The sequence below is a fragment of the Lampetra fluviatilis genome, chromosome 9, assembly GCF_964198595.1.
Source record: "Lampetra fluviatilis chromosome 9, kcLamFluv1.1, whole genome shotgun sequence".
NCBI classification, from domain to species: Eukaryota; Metazoa; Chordata; class Hyperoartia; order Petromyzontiformes; family Petromyzontidae; genus Lampetra; species Lampetra fluviatilis.
In genome coordinates, this window is record NC_136283.1 from 12,446,010 (window position 1) to 12,455,052 (window position 9,043).

A 9,043-nucleotide genomic window follows, 5' to 3' on the forward strand; every position below is an offset into this window, starting at 1 on the left:
CGACTTACGTCAGCACGTGCTACCACCGCTCTGCGCTGCTCCGGCCCCTGGGTTGGTCGAGAGGCTCGTGGGCAGTGCCTATTGCTAGGCAACAGCTTCCGGTTTTCTGTCAGCTAAGTAATTGAGGGAGGGAGGGAGTGATGGGAGGGGAGGGATGGAGGGGAGGGAGTGACCAGGAAAGAGAGGGGAGATGATTTTAATATATGATTGACAGTAACAGGTCCAGTAGCATCAAGGCAAAAGCAGGTTGGTGTGAGTGGAGTAGCACTCGCTGGGTGTTGCATGCAGTGTGCCCTGTGTGTAATTTGATAGTGCAATGTGCTCTGGGCTATGCAAGTGTTTGTCATGGCAGAGTAATGATATGTACTCGTTTTAGAATACACATCTGTCTCAATAATTTTACGTCGTTAAACTTGTGAAGAAAATTTCGCGACAAACACATTTTTAGATTTGTTGTTTTTGTATTTGTAATAGACGCACTACTTGTAATATTTTGTGCAAAATGTCAAACCAAAATGAACACCATTTGGTATCAAACTTGTGGCAACTACGTTGGTGGGGTGGCAGATCTAACTTTCATTTATAGGTCTCATACCCAAAAAACGTGACTGGTTCGCTGCCCGTTTGTTTTCTCATGTATACCCCTCGAAGGATTGTTCGGTTGGATTCTTATTTAATACAATCAACAAAATAATAATTAAAAAATATAAGTATAGTAATTATTGTCAACAGGAATTCTACAATAATTAGAATAAAATACAAACTGGATATATAATAATCTTTTAAATACGTTTCCTTCTCACCACACTCAACAAGACACATTTAAATGATACAGTGGGGATGATGGAGACTTTTTAATTAAAGGGAGAAATTATAAAAAGGAACGTACGGGGAGAATACATTCTATACTGAATATAAACTACTCATACCATCTTGCCATCACCCTGGGCATTGCCCAAGCCCCGTGCTGTATTCACAAAACTCGCACCCTGTCTGGGGGACATGAAGAAGCCTTCCGACAGGTGTAACACGCAATGGTTTCCATCACAGCCCCGTGGGTGCTGTTACATAACAGCCAGAACTCTGGGAGCAGGCAACTAGGATTGCAGCTTTATAAAAAATAAACTCGCATATTGCAGTTGGTGGGAAAGCACTTCCCTCTACTGTGTGGACTAGAGGTCACTTGAAGAGATCTCAGAGGTAGCTCTGTAATAGCCACTTCCGTGGGCCGTTGTCTAACATGAAGGATCGCACTGCCCTGAATTACATGATGCTGAAAGCACAATCAGGATAACATTCGAAAACAAATACCAAATAAAATGTAACATAAAAAAATAATCCAACTGAGTTGACAAAATTCAGTTTTTTTTACAAAGAAAAAATGTAAACATGTTATACCTTTTTAAGCTTTGCCAATCCAAAACTTTCTTTTTCAAAAAAAAATAATTTTAAAGCTTAATTTATTTTAATGAGCCATCTACGTTGTTCAATTGTAGCAGACTTTTATATAAATGGACAATCTAATTAGACGTGCCTCACTGACAGATGAGCGCATCAAAAATAAGTTACTTCTTTTTGTTTGATGTCTGTGCAAACACAGATGACGTTCTAATAAAACATGATAAGCATAACGACACAAACATTTTACTTGAATTATGAACAACGCATCCTATGTCCAAGGTAACCAAAAAATGTAAGCCCAATGTTAATTCAACATTTGCTTTGCTTTTCCCTCTGTCCGAACCAGTTCTCGGCAGTCTGTTTATGCACACTGCCCCGCTCCAGCTGCGACTGGTTTTAAACAGGCTGCTTGCAAGGACCCTTTCAAGAGGTCAGATATCTCTCCCTGTGCTCATCACTCCTGCCTTAGAAATGCTAAAGATAAACAGCCCAGGATGTACCCCTCGGGCAGAGGGTGTACAACAGCAGGTAAATTGGTGCCTTTGTCTTATCTTCAAGGCCACGCATGCACCCGAAGCATTGCTACTTGCTACGGACAGAGAGGACGTTTGTTTAACCACCACACACTCTACTGCGTAGGTTTTCGCAGTTGTGCTATAGTTCTTTGATATCTCGAACATACTTCCTACAACTCTAAAACACACTATAGAGCTGTCATGTTCTTTCTCGAATTAAATGTGCATCATCCTCACATCGCTTTCCCTCTCCTGTGCTCATGTGTCTGCGCTCCTCATACACCAAATGGCAAAATATAAAGTCATAAATGCCAACACTCCGCAGCATCTTGCGGTTAATTATTTAATTATATTTTTACATGTTTACGCTGTGATTAACAACAATATATAGGGTAAATAATATATGTAATATATGGAAAAGGGGTAGTGCCTCGACTCTTATGAGTCCATCCCCCACTTATAATGCACTACTGAAGCCATGACCACATGGATGTTCTCACATTCAGTCACCACAATTATGACTGCCTTCTGTTTACAGTCAACAGAACTTGTACATACAACATTCACGGATCACATGGTTCAATTGACCCCTTCCAGACTTGCAATATTTCCTCAACAGTAAAAATGGTGACTGCAGAGCAAGTGGCTTGTTATGAAAACCAAAGAATGTGTGCCCGTTTAAATTAAACTGTGTTTGCACCACCTAATAAGATAAACCTCAACACGGATGAACCTCTTAACAGCACCACCGACAGGGAAAAGTGGCTTCACATTTATATGGCAACTCCCACTGTGGCATGAGAAATATGTGCAATCCATGTTTATGCTCAATAAGTATGTGAATTATGTAACTGTTTTATTGCCTTTCTGTTGCATTTTTTTAATGCGTGTGATCTCATTGGAAAAGGATGTTCCACATTGCAGACACGCCTATTCTGTACCTGAGCCCCATTTAAGGGCTTAAATGGAAACAAATCAATCACAATTACTACACGATGGGACAAAATGTGTTAATTTATTTTGCAGGCACCCAGAAAAATAATCTATTTGCTGCCAACGGCGACCGAAATAAACCAAAAAAACTGCTCCGTGTTTGGACACATCCCTGAACTGTGTGTACAAAAAACATCCCCATTTCATAATACAGTGGCTAAAATGTAATTTCAGATTACTGAAAATATACTTGCTTTATCGTCACACATTCACTGGTCTGGCTGCGAGGCTGAATGGACGACCTGTTTGGCAGAAAACCCAGCGCTGTGTTTGGCAGATAGGGAAAAGCTCGAAGCAACTCCACCACAACTAACACAGCCAAATAGAGCTTCACCAAGACGAGTGGCATTTAGAACCTATGTAAATACGAATTGTATGGTGTTGAAATAAACTAAATGCATTGATAATGAGAATTAATGAAAGCAATGTGCGTCTAATCATGGCATTCTGCAGAATCCAGATAAGTCTGTTAAATCAGTCGAAGCCTAGATAATCTCATTTCATTCCTCTGAACAAAATATTTTAAAAATGTGCAATCACAACTTTTACAATTTTATCATTTGCATACTGGTGAATCGGCAGAGTGGAGTGGTTATCAGACTCATGTGACCAAAATTCAATTCTGGGCCGTGGCTAATCATTGGTGAGTCATATCTGACCCATCCTGGGCCCCAGCTCCATTATCAACCTGCAGAGTGGTAGGTGAATTACGGTCATAAACATCCATGACCGACAAGGCATGACATTTATTCATGTGGCAGTGGTTTTACAAAAGGGATGAAATTCGAATTACTTAATTTGTTTAAGGTTCAATTATTATATTAAAATACATATCTTGCAAATCTGCACACCATTTTCCAACATCAGGACCATGTGAATCAACATGTTCACTTGCAGATGGCATCAGGACAAATTCAAGACTGACTTTCCATTCCACCATGCCAAGTGTTACGAATTAAAGTTACAAAAGCGCAGCATCATGTTTTCATTCCGACGCGAAGTTAGTTGTTCGATGTCTGCTTGGTGAAAATGTGGGACAATCTGTGCCAATAATTGACGTTTGCAATTACCGAAATAGAGACGTCCACCATTTGAAATTCCTCCTCTTTTACGTTACACGAATGGACATTCTTTCGCCTGTGGAGGAGAACAGAAAACATCAGAGAGGGATCTCCCAAGTTTAAACGGGGCAATGATACTTGAACTCCAGCTGCCCCCCCCACCCCCCATTTTCCTACAACAAAGTTCTCTTTTTAACCATGACCACCAGCATTCATCACGTAATGATGCATTTTCCATTGCGTCTTGAGAATAATAGTAAATATGGAAAAAAATAAGGGGGCACAGAGACTTACGTTTAAGAAAACCAAATGCAACAATGTGCTACCGTTAACTTGAATAGATTCACAAGAATGTTTACATGGTGGAGGAAATTTATTATAATTATTGTAAGCATTATCTTAAAGTAAGACAATTTGTTTTCTTTGGATAATCCGTATAACATGATTTTATTTACAGTCCAGCTGGCACCATCACAGAGGCATGAATGGGAATATAGAGGGTGAGTGCATGGAGGGGGGGGGGAATTCATCTGTTACACCTGGCACAGACAGAGGGTGAGCGGAGTCATTGGGATCAGAAGGACCTGACATGGGGGGGTGCAAAGGCAGTGTTTGGAGTTACCACTACATGGGCCTCTAGAGAGCTTTTTCCATTACCCCTTAACACTGAATAATCACCCCTGCTTTATTCTACACAAGTCTGCATCTTTACAGTGCATTGTTCATCCACAAGGTCACTAAACAACACTCATGCGGAAGCCCTGAAAGTCGAAAGTGTTCCCGCTTAAACAAATGGTGCTGGAAAATATCGGTTTTAAAGGCCCTACTGCTGATGGAACAAAACATCGGTGATCCATTTATTTGGGTTATGAAACACCTCTGAATTTGTTTTATATTCCAACTCTTTGCGAAGTAGTATATCATACAATCACAGTTACCACCATAATACCATTCGGAATGTGAATTTATGTAACACTTTAAAAAAGTTACGTTTAGATTTATTAGAGTTATGATATTTAAAAAGTATTTTAAATTGGCCGAAAACCCATTACTTAAGTATTTAAAAAATATATTCTTAGAGTATTGTTCCTCTCCCTGCGAAAATCGTGCATGCAAGTAAGCTCACAGCATCCATAATTATTGTTTTGCGCCTCGAATTACCGCTCTGAATTCACTCGTGAATCATAATTACATCTATAAATGCAACGGTACATGAGAGAATGTGCGAAAGCATGCACAAAGACAACACCACCGTGACATACTGGAGACACACAGACAGGTACACTATAAAAGATGATAGGATGGAAAGCGTGTTCCATAGGGCAGCACAAGTGAGGGTACAAGGAAGATCCAGTGTGTCAAGTCCATTAAGTACACAAATTACATTTGCATGCTTTCTGTATCATTTCTCATGTTAATGCTAACGGGATCATTTACCTATTTGTTTTACACATAACAGCGTCATAGTAACAGTCCAAGAAAGTTGCTAAAAGTAAAAAAAACGATGTTAACTTGTGTTTTACATGTGATAACAATCAAAACTAAGCTACAAAGAATGTCTCTGTTCACTTGTAAGTGGCATCTATTTAAAACTGGAGCCAGCAGCTGTGAACACTAAGCTTCTCCACAAAATCTTTCGTGACAAAAATCCGAGCCTTCATGGCCCATGCAACATTGCAAAATTCTCTCATGCTACATATAATCCCCAACACGTGGCATTCCTAATACCACAGTTGGTAAACAACTGAACCAACCAAAAATCTTTGTTTAGACGCGTCGTATAACAACTTATTTAAAAAAAAAACGTTGTGACTCACGTGTGTTTGCGTTTATGACAGACTGAGCCTGATGATGGGTAGTCACCGAGTAGAAGCATCCTTGCTGCTCTTCGGACGGACGGGAGGCGCTAAAAGCAAAGAGCTCTCAGCCAGACCAGAGTGTAGCTGCCTCGGTGTGACTCGGAGCGCCCAGAATCTGGGGCAGAGTGAGACGAGGGACGGACAACACCCACGCTTATATTACACTGCTGGCTTCTCCCAGGGAGCCAATCACAGCACACCTCTGCACCAGCGGGCAGCCCCTTTGGCTGGGCACGACAACTGTCACATTATCCCGTGACAATGTTTTCGCTGGCTGAGCACGCCAGGTAAAGTGAAACATGCGTGTGGCTTCAACGTCTCTCCGGCATGATCGAAGTTTTGACATTTTGAGATGACTTTCTAGGAATGGACGCCGTACGTTTGCCTAATGGGGTTTGCGAAGTTGGGAATCTGATCGGATTTCATAACCTTATGAGGAAAGGTCGATAGCTCAATGCTGAATATCGTTAAGCTTATACATACATACATGCATTATACTGGACGAGTTGTATTGTCATACAAAGTGAAAATAAAGTACTTTTATACTATATTCAGTTGGATATGTACACAAGGGCAACTGTTTTTATATTCCCCCAAGGAAAAAAATATTCAATATTCAGTCAGGTTTAAGATACACAGTTTATCTCTGCATTCAGATTTCCTTCGCTGACACATTATCTACAATTGTGTACATCATATTGAAGATTTTTACCTCCAATTTGATGAGGAAATTCGAATTTCTACGGCATGTAGTCTTTATAAAAAAAAAAGTCGCTATTTAATATTTTGCATTATGCGCGATTCCAAAAAGGAGTATGTGTGGCAGCGCAACGTAGTGGTGGACCATGGGCCGCAAGAGTGGAAAGCCAGTGCATGACCGCAAGAATACACAAGCACATGAATAGGGTTGCCACCTTTTCCAAACATCAAACACAGACCCATCAGCCTAGGTCGATCAAAACAGTACATTAAACTGTCATAAAATTCAACACAAGCCTGGTATTAGATGATTGTAAAAATCAATTCCTGTCACCCGAACACAGGGTGACAGTTCCTGAATTGTCCAGTTCACACCCGGACAGATGGCAACCCTAAGCATGAATAATAATTCATAGGACAAATACTACAGCATTAATATTGACGATGATTTATTTGACGTCACGCACCTGGGGGGGGGGGGGGTCAGACATTTGTGTGACGAGGGGGGGGGGGGTTTGAGAAATATGACGTCACATCAAAATGCGCAACTTTAAGTAAATATAGACAACACGTTCTACTTAATTAAATAGACTTTGTAATAAATGTTTTCTCCTACAACATCAGAGTGCAGCGGCACATTAAATACGCACTACAATGACAATAGTTTAAAGCGATTTGAAGCATGTTTTTTTTTGGGGTGGGGGGGGGGCAGAGCTTTGTGACGTCATATTTGAGGGGGGGTATGACTTTTTGTGACGCCGTGTGACGAGGGGGGTCAAAAATCGTCCAAAATCGCGTGACGTCATTTATGGACGGCCCCTTTAAGAAAACAAACTAAATAGCTACACGCACCACTGGTGTTTTAAAGAACTGTGGATCACTGTAAAAATTTGACATGTTATGCCAGACCAAAATTAGAGTTTATGTTTCAATGTACATGCGAAAGGCCAACCAACTAAGTTAACTTTTTAAAGAGCTTTCCATCAGCTGGAGAAGGTTCCAAGTTACACCCCATCCTTGTTAGAGTGCAATCGTTACAAAACATTCAACTCTTTGATGTGATAAAGTTTTATGATTAAATAAGCAAACACCATCTTCTTGGTTCTTTCGGTAAAGTCACGTAGAATGGAAATAATAAAATAATAAAAATAAAACATGATAAAATAATTCTCACGACGTTTCGGCCACAACGCAAGTAGCCGTCCTCAGGTGGAGAACAGGTCTGTCGAGGAGACAGTCTTCAGACTTCAATCTCTGTCTCCTCGACAGACCTGTTCTTCACCTGAGGACGGCTGCTTGCGTTGTGGCCGAAACGTCGTGAGAATTATTTTATTGTTTTATTTTTATTATTTTATTATTTCCATTCTACGTGACTTTACCGAAAAAACCAAGAAGATGAATCCCTGCAGTCACGAAAGCTTTAAATCGAAAAGCAAACACCAGTTAGAAAAAAAGCAAGCAATATCGGTCTTGATATTAATATACAGTACATATGATTGGAAACTATTTCATTTGGAAAAAATCCACACGTTATAAGAAGACGAGAGGCAAAGAGCATATCAGCGGAATATGGTTTGTAATAGAAGTATGAGTAAGGTTTTTTTTTAGGGAATCAGTGGTATATTTATTCTCAACACACTCTTAAGATAAACATTTGGATAGGTCTCCTGAATAGTTTTCCTTCACTGCATATAATCCGATGTGATATTTTACACAATAATACAACACTGGAGCCACACTGACATTCATCTTTTGGCAAACTGAGCCAGATTCAGTCTGCAATTTATTAACTTGCAGCATTAGCAATTAGGCACACTGAGTTTGAATTGGATACGATTGATAAAAAAACGCCTACATCGTGATACTTTTACTCTATCAGTTTATAGCGGTCCCATTTTTTATTACACGCTTTTATTTAACTCACTCTGTTGTTGTTGTCGTCGTTGTCGTATCCTCAAATCTTGTAACTCAATTTTAACCCACTTCCCAATGTGGTATCGACTGCAAACTTGTATACTTATGTCATACTGATGACAATACCATATTCTATCATAAAAAAATAAACTAAAAAATGTTAAACTATCTTTTTACACGCTTTCTATGAACTCACTCTGTATGTTGTTGTCGTATCCTCAAATCTTGTAACTCAATTTTAACCCACTTCCCAATGTGGTATCGACTGCAAACTTGGTATACTTATGTCATACTGATGACAATACTATACTATAAAAAAAAGTATTTCTAAACATTAATTTTCATATGTTATGTTTCGGCTTGGGTCTTATTGTCCACGCTCAACTGACGTTGGCTGTAAATAACCACGGTTCCTTACGTTATGGCAAACCTCAGGGTCACTTCCTGGAGTCGTGGAGTTCTGCCATTACGAGTAGGGTACATTTCATGAAAGCGTGTTTTTAAAAAAGTTTTTTAAATATTACTTATGTAATTTGCATTGTGAAATTTTGTCATGATGCAAGCTTTTTTGCTCAAAGATTTGCAATGAGCAAGGTCAATG